General features: G+C 45.7%; 1 long non-coding RNA gene across 1 annotated transcript; it reads left to right on the forward strand.

Moving 5' to 3' along the window:
- The first annotated feature begins 12,662 nt into the window (after positions 1-12,662).
- On the forward strand, positions 12,663-19,136 carry LOC146889899 (uncharacterized). Its single transcript, XR_014999586.2, has 3 exons — positions 12,663-12,865; positions 13,161-13,218; positions 15,028-19,136. It is a non-coding gene; the product is annotated as an uncharacterized LOC146889899 (long non-coding RNA).
- The last annotated feature ends 304 nt before the right edge of the window (positions 19,137-19,440 follow it).

Below are 19,440 nucleotides of genomic sequence, written 5' to 3' on the forward strand. Positions count from 1 at the left end.
TTAAGATGTCACAGGAGCTTCTCCTTGACTGGGTAAAACTTTTGCCTCTGGCCCTTCTTAGGCGTAGGGCTCTCCCCAAAACCCCCTTTCCATCTTGCCCTTTGAACTTATGTATGGGAGGCCAGTTTTAACCCCCCCGCCTCTCACCTAAAACCTCTCCCCTTTCTGATCACCTGCTTACTCCACTGTTATCCCATCTTCACTCCCTATTATGGGATTTTACTGACTACTTGTTACCTCAACCATGTGCCAATTCATGCCCATTGCCAATTAAAATAGGAGATCAGGTACTATTCTCTCCCCCAGACCAATGACCTCACCCCTTCCCCCTAAATGGCGGGCCCTTTTAAAGTAATTCTTGTAACTCCCACAGCTGCCAAGCTTGAGGGACTCTCTCATTGGATCCACCTGTTCCACCTTAAACCTTTTACTCTTCCAGCTCAAGATACCCCCTCATATACAGTAACTCATGCAGGGCCCTGCTCCCTTAAGTTCCAGAGGACACTGAGGTCAGCCCCTTTTTCTCCAGTTCCAGAAAAATAAAAATTTCATCACCATACTCAACTCTCCTGTGCCAAAAACTCCATATACTCTCCCTCTTTCTCTTTCTCCTGTCTGCTTTACCAACTTCTCTACATCTCCAGTGTCATGCTTAAATTTTCAGTTAACCACCCAGCCGTTATTACAGGGACCATCATTAAACACAGAGCTGGAGGTACAAGGATTGCCAAGAGCCCAGGTGGTAAGAAACAATAACGAGTTTTGGGACATTCACAGCCCCAGACTCCAAAAGCTCACAAAACAGACTTTAACATAACAGGTTTATCACTGACTGCAGCAGTGTCTCCTGGATGTTAGGTAATACCATGATGCTAAAGAGAACAAGTGCCTTAAGATTTGCTTCAGGTAAAACATTGAGGGGGTTTAATAATTCCCCTTTCTAATAATTCCCCCTTTTCCTCCCTCCTCCCCACCATCTTCAATAGATATTGGAATCTATATTGGATATCTATATTGGAATAGAGATCTATATTGGAATATAGATGTTGGAATACCAACACTTTATCATCGTAATCACAAGCTTTTAATATGTCTAAAATTTACTTCTTTTTAAACATTTTTGCATAAACTCCAGAGGGCCCAATGGACCTATCTAAATGGACCAGACTCACCCAAAATAAGTATTATTTAATTCTTCCCTTGTCATTCCTGGTCTCGGGAACCCCTGGAAAATCTCCTCCTCCGTCTTCCATCTTGGGACTCTCCTCCCTCAATCACCAGGATCTAAAATTTTTTGCCAGACATAATTCTCTGCCCTTCCAGCATCTTGCAAAGTCCAAGCTGCCAACCAGCCGGTTCCACAGAGCCTGAAAAAACATGAAAGTAATCAGCCACCCCAGGATGTGGTCAAGCACCTCAACTCTTTGACACCCACAAAATCAGCAGTTAGCAGTCATGAGAGAACTGATGATGCCCCATTCCCACCCATTAAAGACCCCCAAACTCCCCCAAATTTTTATAACAAAAGGGTGGAATGTTATGATTCTAGTCAACCAGCATGGCTGGCACTTCCAGGTTCCAGAGCCACACATATGTGGACAAGCCCTCAGGCAAAAATACCTAGCCACCCGGGGACCTTAAAAGGCCCTGTGTGACCCACATGTGGCATGGTTGCATCACCTACATATGGCACAGCTATGTAAGCCCTTGCACGCATGTAGCAAAAACACTCATACATATAGGTAGAGAGCAATTAAGAAAGACACCTGAAGTTGACCTCTGGTGTCCACATTCATGTATGCATGGCAACTTATACATACCTACATACATGAACTGCACATACCAGATAGATGATAGATAGATAGATAGATAGATAGATAGATAGATAGATAGAGCGAGAGATAGAGAGATAGAGAGATTTGATATTTGCAATGAAATCACGTTCAGTGATACATACATATTGTCCCAGCTATTCTCTGGGAGGCAGAGGCAGAAGGATCACTTCAGCCCAGGAGTTTAAGACCAGTCAGGAGCATAGTGAGACCCCTATCTCTAAACAAATAAGTATAATGGGTTCTCATTACTGAGAAGTTCCAGAATAAAAAGTTTTAGAGGACGTGATCATATTCGTGAGGTGACTAGAGAAAGGGAATGTATTATTCTCTGGGTGTTGCTATCACAATGATAAAACAGACAGATGGTTCCAAGCAAAACGAAATCAAATGTGGAAGGGTCAGTCCCAGGAGCCCCTAGGGGACAATTAGTTTCGTGCTTCTCTTCCAGTTTCTGGTGGCTTCCCAAAACCTTTGGCCTCTTTTATCTTGAGGCTGCAAAACTGCAGTGGCTGGTACTACTGCCACACTGTGTGTGTCACGGTGTGCCATCTCCCCCACTGCCAAGGGCTCAAAGGTCACCTTAAACCGTGAACCACAAATTTCATCTCAACATCTTTAATTTAGCCAGCCTTGTGGCCCACGCCTGCAATCCCAACTACTTGAGAAGCTGAGGGAAGAGGATTACGATCTCAAGGGAATTTAGCAACCTGTTCTGTGACATTTCCTGGGAAGACGTGAGCATCTCTTCATACAGACTAGGCTTGGGCATCCAACCCAAACAACACAAAATAAAATTTTGTGTTTATCCAAAACAAAATAAAAACAAACAAACAAAAACAACAACAACAACAACAAATAGTAATCATTTTTTTTTAATTTATCTTTATTTTATGTGCATTGGTGTGAAGGTGTCAGATCCCCTGGAACTGGATCTTCAGACAGTTGTGAGCTGCCATGTGGGTGCTGGGAATTGAACACAGGTCCTCTGGAAGAGCAGTCGGTGCTCTTAACCGCTGAGCCATTTCTCCAGCCCCAATAGTAATCATTTTTAAAAGGTGGGAGGAAGGACTCATGAAGTTGTATCCCTCCCTGAGGGTCTAATGGCAATTCCTGGTTGCTGGGAAGGTGATGTGATTGAACTCAAGTGTCACAGCCACTAATAACTTGCTCATGTGCTAGTCAATAATGTCCCACTCATGCACGTGCGAGCAGGCCCAATTAAACTTGTTTCCTCACAGGGAAAAACACAGCAAAGCAAAAAGCTTATGAAAACAGGAGGACTTGTTATGAATGATCAAGGGTTTGGTGGGGACAGCAGTGTCCGACTTTGCTTTCTGCTGCTGGGATAAACACCATAACCAAAAGCAACTTAGGTGAGGACATCTTACATGTCCAGGTATAGTCCATAGCTGCCGGAAGTTGGGACAGCCAGGGCTGTAGAGAGAGATCCTATTTTTAAAAAAAGAAAAAGGAAGGAGGAAGAAATGAAAGAAGGAAGGAAAGGCTGAGAATCTAGACCTAGGCTGTGGGGATGTGTACCTCTTCCACACTCAGTAGCCACCACCTTGTGTTCCTAAAGAGGTCCGTGGGACTTTGTTTTATGCTATAAGACCTTGAGCATTCTCAAACAACATACAAGGCATATACCTCAAGGTTCACACAGAGAAAGCCTGTCTAAATATATATTTTTCATACAAATACACATCCACACGTGTGTGCGTGCACTCGTGTGTACACACGTGTGAATGTTACATGGGTGCAGATGCCCAAGGAGGCCAGAAGAGGGTGGTGGACCCCTAAGAATTGGATTTATAGTGGCAGTCAACCACCCAGTGCCGGTGCTGAGAACTTGGATCTTCAGAAAGAGCAGTGTGCACTCTCAGCCTCTGAGCCAGTCATCCCCCCTCCCCCCGCCCAGCCCCTTAACAAAATTTTAAAGAGAAAGAAAAAAAAAATGACTTTTAAAGAAAGGGTCATTTGAAGACCTTTGAGTTCCAATGAACAGCTCGCTGGACCTCTAATGAGATAGATTCTTCAGAAAGTTGGCAGCGCTGGGAAACGGGGAACCTCTAAGATGCTGAGGCAGGGGGAGGGTACAAGGACGCTGTCTCATTCATACCCACTTAAGCAGTTCCTATTGCCCTTCCTCATTGTGCTCCTGAGGCCCATTCAAAGCTAACACTCAAGCACCAGTGACATCTGGTAGCATGGGTAACCGTGGGCAACCAGCTTCACTCCCCGTTGTCCTAGCAACCGTGATGTTCTTCAGTTCAGTTGCCACTAGGAAGCAATCATTGCTCTTTGAGGTGGACTCCTCCACGTTTGAGGGTTTGTTTTTTTTTTTTTTACATCAATGACATTTATGAATAAGCCTCAATTAGATGCAATTACAACTGAGTTGTTAAGTGAAGCTATGAATCAAGTCTGATTTGCATATCCTTCCATCAAACCTGGCAAACTCATGAACTGTGTGCCTGGTTCCATTCGGGGATAGGGTACCATTTGCTGTCAAAAAACACCCTCTGGCCCGCTGTGCTCCAATTCGAGGTGGGCAGACCTCTCCTCCACATCCCACCTCCCCTCCAAAGACAAATAGGAGTAGATAGCTTCTGGTTCCTTAAGGGGGTGGGAGGAGGAAGGGGAAGAGTGGAGGGAGGAGGGAGAAGGGAAGAAGGGAAGGAGGAAGGGAAAAAAGAAGAGACGAGAACAGAAAAGGAAAGGAAAGGCGAAAAAAAAATAGCCCAGTGTAGTTGGCCCCACATTCACCTGGAGAAACCTCATTTACATGACCGTCACTCTGCTAAAGGATGATGTCACCGCTCACAGCTCCTCCTCCTGTCGCTACCCCTGGGACCAGTGATGGAATGCTTCTTTGAGTTTTTTGAAAGATGACACTGAGCTTCATAATGCCCATAAACTTGGTAAAGTGTCTCAGTCAAAGGTTAGCAGGAAGTGACTCAGCCTTGGGAAGCCCAGACTGACCGTTGAATGACAAGCTCCCAATGACTCATGACCCCTAAACTCCTGGATTAAATGGTTGTATCGGATTCACCCACACTCAAACACATTATGACCTCCCCCTGCCTTCATGTAATCCCATTGCATGGGCTCTAAAAGGTCAATCCGCCCCCATCCTGAGATGGAAATAGAGTCTGGAAGGAAACAAGGCAGAGAAGCATTATCTGTTCCTCTAACACGGGCACATTCTTGTTCCAAGTAGGTGACTTGCTCCTTTGAGCCCTCTGGCTTGCAAGGGGGGGGGGGGGGGGCAGGAAGGACAGCTGGAGAAGACAGTCGCCCTGCGCTTAGATGACTGGTTCTGTAAGTCCAAGTCCCAGCAACCAGCTTTTGACCATCATAAAAAGGATAAAACAAAGTTTAGAGTCATTGTCGCAATAAAAACAGATTGTAATTCTAAGGTCTGTCCTAATGATCAGCCTTTGGGAGATTCCTGAAGCCTCCCACCAGTTCCTGGGGCTGTAATTTACTGATGGTGTCTCCTGTTGGCGCAGGTTTGGGACCCTCATCAAAAGAAGCAGTTGTTCAGAATGTCTGTAAGGCTTGTATCTTGGCTATGACTCCTTTGAAGGTGTTTTAATACAGATTTTATTTCTGGGAACAAGTACATGAAGGCAAACAGGATTATGTGGTCAAAGAATTGTTTGATTAATAATTTGGGGGTGTGGCTGAGACAGGTTTTTCTCAGTGTAGCCCTGGTTGTCCTAAAACTGGATATGTAGACCAGGTTGGCCTTTAACTCAGAGATCTGTCTGCCTCTGCCTCCCAGGGCCTGCCTAGAACTAAAGGCGACCACCACCACACCTCTGCTGGCTTATGAAAGTTTTTAAAAGACTGGGGTTTAGGGGAGTTGGGTTTTGTTTTTTAAAAAGGAGAATGATACAGAGGGGTTTGGTGGCCCAGGTCTTTAACCCCAGCACTTAAGAGATAAATATCAGAGGATCGGGAGCTCAAGGTCATTCCTTGCTATGTAACAAATTCAAGGCCAACTGGGCTACAATAAACCTTCTCTCAAAATAAGGAAAGATGCTGGGTGGTGTGCTCCTTTAAACCCAGCGCTTGGGAGACAGAGGCAGGCAGATCTCTGAGTTTGAGGCCAGCCTGGCCTACAGCATGAGTTCTAGGACACCCAGGGTCACACAGAGAAATCCTGTCTAGAAAATAAAAACAAAAAAGACACACAGACAAGCAAAACTACTGAAAATCTCCACATATGTTTTACCTGCTTTATTTTTTTCCTCTGGGCCCTTTAGCCCTCTTTGGAAAGTTAAAGTGTGTCCTGAAGAAGTTTAATTTAGGGGCTAGAGAAATGGTCCAGGGGTTAAGCACTTGCTGCTTTTCCAGAGTTCGGGTCTCAGTCCCCAAGGCCAGGACCCCAGTCAGGCAGCTCACAAACCACCCATTACTCCAGTCTCAAGGCAGCAGATGCCCTCTTCCAGCTACCTCGAGGACCAGTTAAAGCGTGGCATACAATCACATAGGCATACACACGTAATTGTTTAGTGCCTTTTTTTTAAGTTTTTTATTGTTTTTATTGTGTTTTTCTCCACTCCCCTCCCTTCCTCACCTCTCTCCTTCTGCCCTCTCTCATGTAGCTTTGGATGACATGGAACAATCACCATCTAGACTAGACATCTGACCTCGAACTCAGAGATCCACCTGCTCCACCTCCTGAATGCTGCCATTAAAAGTCTACACTGCCATACCCTGCTCTAAAATAATTTTTCAAGGGTGGAGAGGAGGTCTGTCACAGCCACCATACTCAATTATTTGAATTGCTGAATTCAATCACAGTGTGATCTACCATCAGAATCATTCAAACAATGGGAAACTGACTTACAAATGCTTTGTTATAAACCTTAGAGTCTCAAATATTATAGCATCTTTTTTTTCTTTTGGGCCGGATGACTGGCTAGTTACTTTGGATACTGGGTCCATGTGTATCTCAAGCTGCTTTCAGATTCTCAGTGTTCCTGCTTTGGCTTCCCAAGGGCTGGGATTACCAATGTTAGCTACCATATCTGGCTTATAACATCAGTATCTCTTAACGAGAACTTTGTTGGCCTTAATTATTTGCACGCTAATGCAATAATTCAATTCAGGTAATAAAATAGTTAAGAAGAGGAGAACCAAAAGAAAAAAAAAAGTAAGAATTGGTCATGATGGGTAAAGGGACCAGCAGAGGCTCAAGACACCCCAAGACCAAGTTCTCAGCATAAAGGAGATGTAATTGGCCCGTCTCCTTTAAAGGAGGGAATAAAGGGCAGGGAATAAGGAGACAAAGACAAGAGATAGAGGAGAAGGGAGAAGGTGAAGAAAACAAGGGAAAGGGGGTAGAAAAGGGGCAGGGATACTGGGGGACACAACAAAGGACTGCCTCTCTGAGACAGACATGGCCCATAGGCAAATGGCCGTTTATAAAGGCAAAAGAAGAAACCCCGAGCTAGGATGAGGTGTTTGATTTTGATGGGGTATGTTAATTAGGTGAGCCAAAGAGGGCTTCTGATTTTTGGACTTCAATACTTTCATTAGAAAGCAATGACTCTTGTGGCTGAACCGATAGCTTAGGAATTAAGAGCACTGGTTCCTGCCACAGAGGACCTGGGGTTCAATTCCTAGCACACATATGGCAGCTCACAGCTGTCTGTACCTCCAATTCCAGAGAGTCCAATACCTCCTTCTGGCCTTCGCAGGCACTAAGAACAGACATGGTGGACTCACAAAGGCGCAGGCAAACACGCATACCCAGAAAATGAAAATAAATAAATATTTTAAAGGGGGATGGGCTGAAGAGATAACTCAGAGGTTAAGCGCACTGGCTGCTCTCCCGCTAGCCCTGGGGACAGTTCCCAGTACTATCTGTATAACTTCATTTCAGGGAATCCACACCTTCTTCTGGCCTGGGAGGTCACCAGGCACACGGGTGGTACACAGACATGCATGCAGGCAAAACACCCACACTCATAAAATAATATTTAAAAAAGATAAAAATAGCCGGGCGGCAGTGGCGCACACCTTTAACCCCAGCACTCAGGAGGCAGAGGCAGGCGGATCTCTGTGAGTTTGAGACTAGACTCCAAACAGAGAAACCCTGTCTCGAAAAAATAAATAAATAAATAAATAAATAATAAAAAGATAAAAATAAATAAATACATTTTAAAAAAGAAAGGAATGAATTTAACTTTGTGTGCTCTTAACATATGCCCATGTAAAGTGTCGCTACTCCAATGTGAATCGATAGAACCGACAACATGACGAGAGATTCTGATACTCCTTCCTCTGTAACGAATCCATTTAGCTGACAAACGTCTCAAGAACCAGATGATACCATTAGCAGATTCGATCAGTGGGTCCACGTGGAAGAGAGCGCCCAGTAAGTGCAGACAGCACATTGTCTTTAAGAACTCAAGAGCCCCTCACGGAGTGTGACGTACAGTATGACGTACAGTGTGCCGTACAGAGGTGGAGGCAGGAGGAACTCTCCAAGTTCCAGGCAAGCTAGGGCTACGGACAAAGACTCTGGAGAGGGAGAAGGAGGAAACAGAGAGCTGGGGAAGGGAGAGAACTCTGAAACCCACAGTGCCTGCTGCCAGGGATTTGAGAACCTTGACCGAGAAGGTGCTGTGGGTGTTTTAGCGTGTCCCCACCTTCCTTCGGCCGTCATCACGGTCCCTGTGATTATACGACAGAATTGCCAAGCATATTTTCAGGAGCTAAGACATAATGAGAACAGCACCTTTTTATTACTTATTATTACTCGGGAACAGAGACAGCTGGGCGGGTAACTGTGCTTCCCAGAAAGACGGAGGAGATATGAATGAGACCCCCACCTGGTGGATGGAGAGAACCAGTCTGAAAGTTGTCCTCTGACCTCCACATGCATGTAGTGGCCCATGGCTCACACTCCCATACATTTTTTTGGGGGGGGGGGGGAGTACGGGTTTGAGACAGGGTTTCTCTGTAGCTTTGGAGCCTGTCCTGGAACTCGCTCTGTAGGCCAGGTTGGTCTCAAACTCACAGAAATGCACCTGCTTCTGCCCCCTGAGTTTAATCCTGGGATTAAAGACGTGTGCCACCACTACCCGGCCCCATATAAAATTTTAAAACTGGTTTTTTGTTTGTTTTTTTTTTTTAGATTATTTTACTTACGTGCATAAGTGTTTTGCCTACATGTATGTATGGGCACCAGATGCATGCTTAATAGCCTAGGAAGTCAGAAGTGAGCATAGATCTCCTGAAACTGGAGTTAGGCATGGCTCTAAGCCACTGTGTGGGTGCTGGGAACTGAACTCAGGTCCTCTGAAAGAGAAACAAGTGCTCTTAACTACAACTACTGAGCCATTTCTCCAGCCCCAAAAACACTTTGGGGGTTGGTTTGTCAAGACAGGGTCTCTGTGTAGTCCTGGCTGTCCTGGAACTAAGTCCAGACCAGGCTGGCCTCGAACTCAAAGATTCACCTGCCTCTGCCTCCTGAGTGCCAGGATTAAAGGTGCGTGCCACCATTGCTGGAAAACATTTTAATAAATAAGTAAAACGGAGCATTTAACACAGAAATGTGATTTGTCCCAAGCATCCAGGGCACACGTGACTCACAGATCTGCCACAGCCTTAGTGTGCCAGCATGGAGCCTCCGGCACCTGAGGAAGAGGAGGAAGGATAATTTGATCATCTCACATCTTTTAGCGGGGTGAACCCTGGCCAAGAGAGAGGCAGATGCTATTGAAGTGCCAGGCCCTAGGGAGGCTGTCGCACAAATGAGAGCAATTTGCCCTGACAGCTGCTTCGGCAATCAACCGGCATTCACGCTGCACAAAGCGGACCCATCAGCCCTCAGCTGGTCCTTTGGGGCTGCCATAAGCACTGAGCCGGAAAAGGCTATCGCGTTCATCTCAGCCTTTTGCCTGTTGCTGTGGAGAGCCTAGAAGGAATGGCGCTCGGAAGCCTGCCCTGAAGCACCTGCTGAGAGGAGTGGAAATGGATGTAGTTCAGGTCTGGCCTTCGAGCCATTTAGATGAAGAATTTCCAGTCCAATCCCTGAACGCTGAAAACCTCTGATCTCTGGATTGTTGGTATGATTTAATTACTACCAAAATCCTGTGGGGGTCAACGGTTACTCTTTACTGAGAGTGAAGAAACTTACCTAACCAAGTTTCACTTACTTTACCTCTTCCCTCCCCGCTTTTGATAGGTTATTTGTTTTGTTTCATTTTGTTTAAGACGAGACCTCACTTTGTAGTCCAGGTTGTCCTTGAACCCATGATTTTCTTGTTTTAGCCTCTGGAGTACTAGAATTACAAGCCTGTACCGCCAAGCCTGCTTCTTACTAGTTTATTTAACATTTATTTATTTGTAAGCATCCTCTCCATGTAAGAGTTGAGAAATAGCGATCGTCTCTTTCTTTGGAAAGGCCATTCCATAGTTTTTAAAAACAGCTGGTACGAAATGGGAAGCTATAAAAGGGGACAAACCACAGGCAAACGCGCACACGCACCTGTGAGCACATGCTCTTTTGTAATCTACCAAAAAAGTTCTGAGCCAGGGGTGTGACTCGGCTGGGGCAGTGCTGGCCTGGCATGCTGGAAGCCCTAAGTTTGACCCCCAGCACAGGCTGAACCAAGTACGGTGGCACATTTGTAATCTTTCCAATGTGGTGAGTGGGAGAGCAGAAGCTTAAGGTCCTTTCTGGGTACACAGAGAACCCAAGCCCAGGAGCTACAAGAGACCTTGTCTCAGAAAAAAAAAAGGAAGAAAAATACTGGAGATAGCTCTGGCTGGTATGTATTTAATAACTATCTTAGAACTCAAACTCCTACATGCTAAACAAGTATTCTACCACTAAAACACATCCTTTGCCGTGTGTGCGTGTGTGTGTGTGTGTGTGTGTGTGTGTGTGTGTGTGTGTGTTACATTCTCCTACTTGGGAATCACAACCTGTGTCCCCAATCAGGTCCATTCACCCATCCTCAATAAGCCAATTAAAACATCCAAGTAGGAGCTGGAGAGATAGTGCAGTAATTTAGAGCACTGGCTGTTCTTTCAAAAGTCCTGAGTTCAATTCCCAGCAACCACATGATGGTTTATAACCGTCTGTAGTGGGGTCTGAAGCCCTCTTCTGGCATTAAGGTGTACATGCAGGTAGAGCACACACACACACACACACACACACACATTCACACACACATATATATGTAATAAATAATTTTTTTAAAATCCAAATTAAAAGTGGAAACCAGAAAAAGAAGGTTTACTCAATGTGACCATATTGGGAAGAGAGACAAAGAGATCCCGGAAACCCCTCAAGTCAATCTCCTGGGTCCAGAAGTAAGATCAAAGTTTAACTAAAAGGCAAAGCACTTTAAGCCAATTGGTTTAAGCCAATCTGGTTGAGGTGTGGTTCCACCCACCAGTCCACTACTGTCTGGGTTTCCATATCATTTTATTAAGTGTTCTAATAAGTTATTGGAACTGTTTGAAATCTCCTTCTCAGAGATAAGGTTCCCCTGTGCCTGATGCCTCTTTCTTCCCCCAGCACAAGATATCTGGAGAAGTTTCCATTTCCTTGGGGTCCATGGTTGAAATAGTCTGATGATCAGATTGAGAGACACAAGTGTCTGTTTAGGAGATCTTCATTTCTGCCTGGCCGGTCACACAAGGTCCTGGTGAGTAAAGATTGTATTCAGTCACACTAGGGACTACACTCTTCCTCCTCCTCTTCTTTTGAGACAGGCTTCACTCAATTCCCCCAAATTGGCCCTGAACTTGTGACCTCCCTGCCTCAGCCTCTGGAATATCTGAGATCTCCAGTCTAGGCTGACCTGGAACTTAACCCTGGAGCCCAAGCTGGCACCAGAGTGGTAGACTCCCCCTTGACTCAAAGAGTGTTGGGATTACAGACGTGAGCCAACAACCTGGATGAAAATCAGTTTGATGTTGAATCGATAGACAATATGTAACTTGTAGGGACATGAAGACCAGGCTACCCAAGCCACGATGCAGAGACAGACTGCTCGTGAGCCATGCACAGACAGTGCACATCCAACAGGGCCTGCGATCTCAATATGAGAGCACATACTGCCTCCCCCACCACACCCCTGCACGGCTCATTGTGTGATTGAGAGCAAAAACAACTTACTGAAAATTGACAAGTCATGTATTACCCTCCCTATTTGTGAAAATGCACTTCTTGCTACCCAGGAGATTCTTTTTTTTTTTTTTCTAACAAGAAACTTTTTTTAATATTTATTTATTTATTTAGTATACAATATTCTGTCTGTGTGTATGTCTGCAGACCAGAAGAGGGCACCAGACCTGATTACAGATGGTTGTGAGCCACCATGTGGTTGCTGGGAATTGAACTCAGGACCTTTGGAAGAACAGGCAATGCTCTTAACCACTGAGCCAACTCTCCAGCCCCTACCCAGGAGATTCTTGTTTTGTACTGCTACAATCATTCAGTGAATTCCAGTTTTCTTATGGGTACGTGTCACTAATACATGGCTCAAACAATGAGGTACAGTGTAAAACAGCTATACAGCCTAAACACAGTCTCCTTAGTTTGTGACCCCCAAAGGCAGCCTACTCATGTTTCAAACAGGCAGTGGCACGAAACACCTGATGGGATACTCCCGCCAAGACAAGGGCTTGGCAGGAGCCTATCACAGCCTGAGTGATGGCCAATGCAGCCTGGAAGGAGGCCATAGAGCTTTCGGTATCTGAGACTGAGAATGGCACATAATACTGTGTTACCACTAGATGGCATTGTTAGTGCTACGTACTGTGACTGGGTACGAAACCTAGTGTTCATTTATCAACACTATGCTCGGTGCCTTCTAGATATCCGGCACCAGAAGAGGCATTTAGGATAAAAAAAGGTCAGCAAAAGAAGACACAACACCCCCGCGACGAGCCCTATATTAACAAGAATCACACACAAGGGTAGTCCACTCACCCACAGTGAGGCAAGGACAGGTACAGAAGAACAAATGCATCCTGGAGAAAAACATGAGCAGAAGGTGAGGGGGTGGGGTGGGGGAAGAGAGAAGAGAGGAGAGGAGAGGAGAGGAGAGGAGAGGAGAGGAGAGGAGAGGAGAAGAGAGGAGAAGAGAGGAGAAGAGAGGAGAAGAGAGGAGAAGAGAGAAGAGAGGACAAAGAGAAGAGAAGAGAAGGGAAGGGAAGGGAAGGGAAGGGAAGGGAAGGGAAGGGAAGGGAAGGGAAGAGAAGAAAGAAAAAATGTATCATTCAATCTCAGTGCTGTCTGATGGTCTGGTTCTCTGGTTGAAGTACACACTTGTGATGATTATGTTATAGCCTGACGAGACCGTCACTCTACACTGCAAAGGAAAATTCCAAGATCCCGAGGAGGATGGTGAGTGAGGGTCAATGCTCACTGAGCACACTATGCATTCTTTCACACAGTTTTTGTTGTGGGGCAGGCAGGAGTAAGCTAGCAGGTTAGAAGGGCCAATGGAAAGCAGTCAACTTGGGCTAAACCACAGATTTTTAAGAGTTTAAAATAACAGACATGATTTCAAGTATGACCCGGTTTAAACAACTTCATTGCCCCGATGTCATCTCCTTTCCATTACTGCACCTTCCTTACCAGACACTAAACGGGCGCAAACAATTTAACCCTGCGGTTAATTTTTCTTTTTGGGAATTTCTTTCTCCTAGGTCACCTCAGTTAAAGGTGACCATTTATTTATGCAATGGTCACTCATTGACCATGGCATAAACTGTCAATCCCCAAGATGGGAGGAGAGAGACCACAGACCCAAATCATCATAGCCAAATTAATGAAAGCAAACAGATAAAGCTGGCTTTTTTTATTGTGTACACAGACTGCCTCCCCCTAAATTAGGGTTTGAGAGGTCAGCATTGGATGTGAGGAAGACAAGCGTGGTTTTTTGGTTTGGTTGACTTTGGTTTTCTGAGACAAGGTTTTGCTGTGCAGCATTGCCTGTCCGGGAACTCATTTTGTAGACCAGGCTGGCATCAAATTCACAGAGATCTGCTTGCCTCTGCCTCCTGAGTGTTGTGATTAAAGGTATGCGCCACCACCTAGCTAAGACAAGGTTTTCATAGTTAAGGGGTGGGGTCTTCCAAATGGGGGATTTGGGGGGTAGAATAGGTGGGGTTACAGGAGGGGAACATAAGCATAGCAAGTTAGTCATAATGGCCTCCTGAAACAAAGACATGATTGCAAGGAGATTGTAGCAACAGGTAGTCATAACAAGGTAGTCATAACAGCCCTTTTGAAACAAAGGTTGCAAGATGATTATTAACTTTTTGAAACAAAAGACAAGATTGCCATTCCTGGAACAGATAGTACAGAACCATTTGTAGCTAAAGTTACAGGTGGAGCATAGTCCAATCCTTGAGACACAGAGGTTTAATCATAAACAGGAATGAACCTAGTTTGCCTTAATTATAAGATGGCTTTTGAGCCTAAAATGGAGGTAGGCTGGTTCTTCAAAGTCTGCCATCTCAACACTCATTACACTAAGACGGTAAGATGACAAGTTCATGGTCAGCCTGGACAACTTTGGTTCCTCTTTGTAGCTCTGGCGTCCTGGAACTCACTGGGTAGATGTGGTCTCTGCCCCCTGAATGCTGGATTAAAGGCACACACCAACACACAGGTCCTTGTTCTTAAAAAAATTTAATGGGGGACTGGAGAGATGGCTCAGCGGTTAAGAGCACTGGCTGCTCTTCCAAGTCCAGATTTGGGGGCTCTCTCCTTCAGCCCACACCCATCCTCTGGGGCGTTTTCCTTTTCTTTTTCTATAATTAGTTAATTAGTCAGGTAAGAAATGTGGTTGTGATGAAACATTAAACAAGATTGGTCATCAGCAGATAGTCATTAAAGTTGGATCTGTGCATGGAGGGATTCACTATACCGTTTCCTACTTCCGTATACAGCATTTTTTTTCACAGCTAGATGTAAAACACAGCCACCCCATGGAGACTGAGTAACAGAACACAGTCCCTTGTTTGTTTAGCAAAGCCTTTCCTCAATCTCTTCCTACCTCTTTTCTTTAGCTCCTTTGTCTTAGGGGGATAGAGGTTACAGCGCAGTTTCTCCTGTATTTACTGTGACGTGTAAGCTTTTTTCCCCTTTCTCCTTAAAACCTTAGGGAATGCAGATGACTTATCGGGACCTTTGTATTTTGTACAGTAGCTTCAAGATCTGAGAGCTGAGGGGACGTCCCTCCAGAGAGCAGGCATTTCAAGGCTGGCTTCTAGAAAACCACAGGAATGCTGGGAGTTTGAGGACGGAACCTAGGCTCCACGTAATTGCCTCGTCTGGCACTGCCAAGCTGGTGAACCTTCCTGCCTGCTTCCTCCTGGCGGCTGCGGCTGAGCACGAGCCAGGAACACCTGGACTGAGACACGCCCCTACCCGGACTTCCCTGTCCTGCTTTCCTTTGCTGCCTTGGCTTGTGTCCCTCTCCCCTGGCTTCCCCATCATCCAGCCTCACTGAGTGACAGCCAGCCTCCTGCTGTTGCCCAGACTGGCGGTTTCCCTAGTAACTCTGCTTACTCCTCTGAGCAAAGAAAAGAAGTCTCTTCTGCCAAGCTGCCTAATCCCACAGGACCCTTGCTCCATTTAGTGATGTCCAGGTTAGTTTTTGTCAACTTGACACAAACTAGTCACCTGGGTCGAGGGATACTCAGGAACTGCCCGCATTGGACTGGTCTGTGGGTACACCTGTGTGCTGATTCTTGATTGACTTGTGAGGGCCCAGCCCACTGTGGACGGTGCCGTCCCTGGGAAAGTGGGTCTGGGCTGTACAGGAAAGGCAGAAAACCAGGGGAATTACTTCACTTTCTGTGGCAATTGTTTCTCACTTCTTTTTTTTTTTTTTAGATTTATTTATTTATTATGTACACAGTGTTCAGCCTCCATGTGTCCCTGCAGGCCAGAAGAGGGCACCAGATCTCATTACAGATGGTTGTGAGCCACCATGTGGTTGCTGGGAATTGAACTCAGGACCTCCAGAAGAGCAGTCAGTGCTCTTAACCTCTAAGCCATCTCTCCAGCCCCCTTGTTTCTCACTTCTAAAGTAGGCCTTCAGCTTCCTCTTAAGAGTGTTTTGTTGTCGTTGTTGCTTTTGTTTTGTTGTTGTTGTTTTGAGTCAGGGCCTCACGATGACCGGCCTAGAACTTGCTATGTAGATCAGGTAGGCCTCAAATTCAGAGTGCCTCTGCCTCCCAAGGGTTGGAAATGAAGACATGTGCCTCCATGCCTGGCCCCTTAGAGTGGTTTTGAAGGAGATGGGTCTCTGAACTACTTAGCATGAAGAAACAACTCAACACGTATTTATAAAAAAATTAGCGAGAAGCAAGGATGCTGGTATGTGCGGATATTCCCAGCATTTAGGAAGCCACAGCAGGAAGGGTCAAAGCAGCCTGGGCAACACAAGACAATTGGGGAAAGGAAAAAAAAAAAGCTAACACTAGATTGTTTGGCGGGGGGTGGGGGGCGGGTGTGGAGAATTTGAGTTAAAGAGCCTCTTTCTGCAGCCCTGGCTAACCTGAAATTCAACAGCAACTCCAGGCTGGCCTTGAACTCACAGACAGATCCGCCTACCTCTGCCTCCAGAGTGCTCACGTGCCACCACACCTGGTGGGGTACTGTTTTTAGTGCACTCAAAGGAAGACCTCCCTAGACCTTTGTAAGCCCCTCCCCTCATCTCTAACATGGACAGCTGATACTTGCGGAATCATTTGAAACGCCACCAGTGCACTGCCAAACAAGAACTCCTGTCCCGTGCCAGGCGGTGGTGGCGCACGCCTGTAATCCCAGCACTCTGAAGGCAGAGGCAGGCAGATCTCTGTGAGTTCAAGGCCAGCCTGGTCTACAGAGCGAGTTCCAGGACAACCAAGGCTACACAGAGAAACCTTGTCTTGAAAAACCAACAAAATAGAAAAGAAAACGAATCAAACCCTGCGTTAGTTTCCTAGGATCACGATAACAATGTAGAGTATTCTCCTCATCAGGGATCCATCCCAAGACATCCCGTGGACGCCTAAAATTATAGACAATACTAAGCCCAATACAGATGCGAGTGTGCCTGTCATAATTTATCAATTAGACACACCAATGAGCTAGAGAGTTGACTAGGTAATTAAGAGCATTTCCTGCTCTTACAGAGACCCCTGGGGCTGTGGTTAATCTTGGGCAATTGAAACGGTAGCAAGCAAAAACACAGGTAAAGGGAGCCAAATATGCCATAAAGGGAGCCAAATATGCCATAAAGGGAGAAGGGCTGACTTTGTGCGCATTCTCAGAGTTTCGGAGGCCTGGAGTATAATCAAGAGGGTAAGGGCTCAGATTTCTAAAGTCCCAAGGGGAGGATGTGTTTCACTCTTTGTGTTGTCTGGTACAGTCAGTCGTTCTTGGCTTTCTGCGACTTAGAGAGGCTCCCGTCTCTGCCTCTGCAATCACTGCTATGTGTACTCAAACCTTCCTGTGTCTATAGGAGGGTATTTCATCACGTGATAGTGACACAGAGAGCCCATCCCAAGAACCTGAACCGTCCCTGGGAAATCTGTTTCGTTTTATCTCTTTATAAGACCACATCAAACATCCTAGGCTAGCCTCGAACTGTTAAATCATATTGCTTAGGGAAAATGACAAGAAAAAAACTACTTGTCTAGTATGGGCACATTTCAGTTATTTGATCAACTATTGGCTGAATCCTCAGATACATCTACATATACATTAACTCAGTTCATCCTCCCAAGCCTGTGAGGCAATCTGAAGCCATGAGAGGGTAAGTAACATGTTCCACGTCACACAGGCTAGCATTGTTTCATAACTCCTCTTGAAGAGTGGCAAAATAGAGCCAGGTGCTACAAACAGAGGTTTCTCTACCAGGCCGCATCCTGCAGCCACCTCTAAAGAATCACTCAAAGGCTTAATAGTAATTACAATTGGCATATAGTTCAGGTTTATTACAAACTAGTTCAAGGTTAACCCATTTCTGTTCATCTATGTATTTGCCACGTGACCATGGCTTTTACAGTTTCTTGGATGACTGTATTGTGCCTCTCTAGACTCTACCCTTCTTTCTCGCTGTATTGTTTGGTTTTTCCGCCTAGCTATATTCTGCACAGCTATAGGCCAAAGCAGCTTTTAATAGCAACCAATGAGAGCAACATATATTCACAGTGTACAGAAGGGTTATCCCACAGCAAGGTACTGTTGGCAGATGCCTTTAATCCCAGCACTTGGGAGGCAGAGACAAGTAAATCTCTGAGTCAAGGCCAGCCTGATCTACATAAGCAAGTTCCAGAACAGCCAGGGCTACATGGAGAAACCCTGTCTCAAAAAAGGGGGAAAAAGAAGAAGGAAAAAGTGGTGGTATGTGCCTCTACTTCCACATTTAGCAGTGAGGGGGGCATGGGGCTGCCGATTTAGATGTCCCCCTCAGTTTGAGCCATAGAAGATCTGGATCTCCTTTCCGATCTTCTCAGTAGCCCAGATTAGCCTCACATTTCCTATGTTTGAACTCTTGGTCCTCCTGTCCTCACCTCAACATGTGACATGAAACTCAGTTTATGTGATGCTAGGGATCAAATCCTGGCCTCCATGCATGTTAAGCAAGCACCCTTCTAGCTAAGCTACATCCTCTCTCAAAATAAACAACAAAATCACTACCGATGGGCTGCTGGGGGGGGGTGAGTAAGGAACAGGCTCCTGAATATTGTTAACATGGGGCAACGATGGCGCAGCTCATATTTGATGGACATATGGTCCACGGGCATCTGAGAAGGGATCGGAGGACTCTGTCAGTGACAGGGTCAACAAACCTCATTTTCTGAGCTAGGTATGACGGCTCACGCCTGTAATCCATGTACTTTTGAGGGTGAGACATGGGGACTACCCAGAGATTAAAGTCAGGCCTGGGCAACACAGTTGAGTTCCAGGCTAGTCTGCATTACTGAGATCCTATCTAAAACACAGAAACTGACAATATAAAGGCTAGGCAAGGTGACACAGGCCTGTGATCCCAGCATTTTGGGAGGAAGAGAGAGCAGGGTCAGAAGTTCAAGATTGGGGCTGGAGAGATGGTTCAGTGGTTAAGAGCACTGGCTGCTCTCCCAGAAGTCCTGAGTTCAATTCCCAGCACCCACATAGTAGCTCACAACCATCTGTAATGAGATTTGGTGCCCTCGTCTGGCCTGCAGGCACACATGCAGGCAGAACACTGTACACGAAATAAATAAATCTTTTTTTAAAATGTTCAAGATCAGGGGCTGGAGAGATGGCTCAGAGGTTAAGAGCATTGCCTGCTCTTCCAAAGGTCCTGAGTTCAATTCCCAGCAACCACATGGTGGCTCACAACCATCTGTAATGAGGTCTGGCGCCCTCTTCTGGCCTGCAGGCATACACACAGACAGAATATTGTATACATAATAAATAAATAAATATTTTTAAAAATGTTCAAGATCATTCACTACTGTACAGTTGAGTTCAAGGCCAGTCTGGACCATATGAGACCCTGTCTCAGAAAACAAAAGCTGGTGGGGAGCAAGGCCTGATCTTAAAAGGTTTGTTTTCATTTTACTTATCATACAATGT

This window comes from Myodes glareolus, chromosome 24, assembly GCF_982192425.1.
Source record: "Myodes glareolus chromosome 24, mMyoGla1.1, whole genome shotgun sequence".
In the NCBI taxonomy this organism is placed as follows: domain Eukaryota; kingdom Metazoa; phylum Chordata; class Mammalia; order Rodentia; family Cricetidae; genus Myodes; species Myodes glareolus.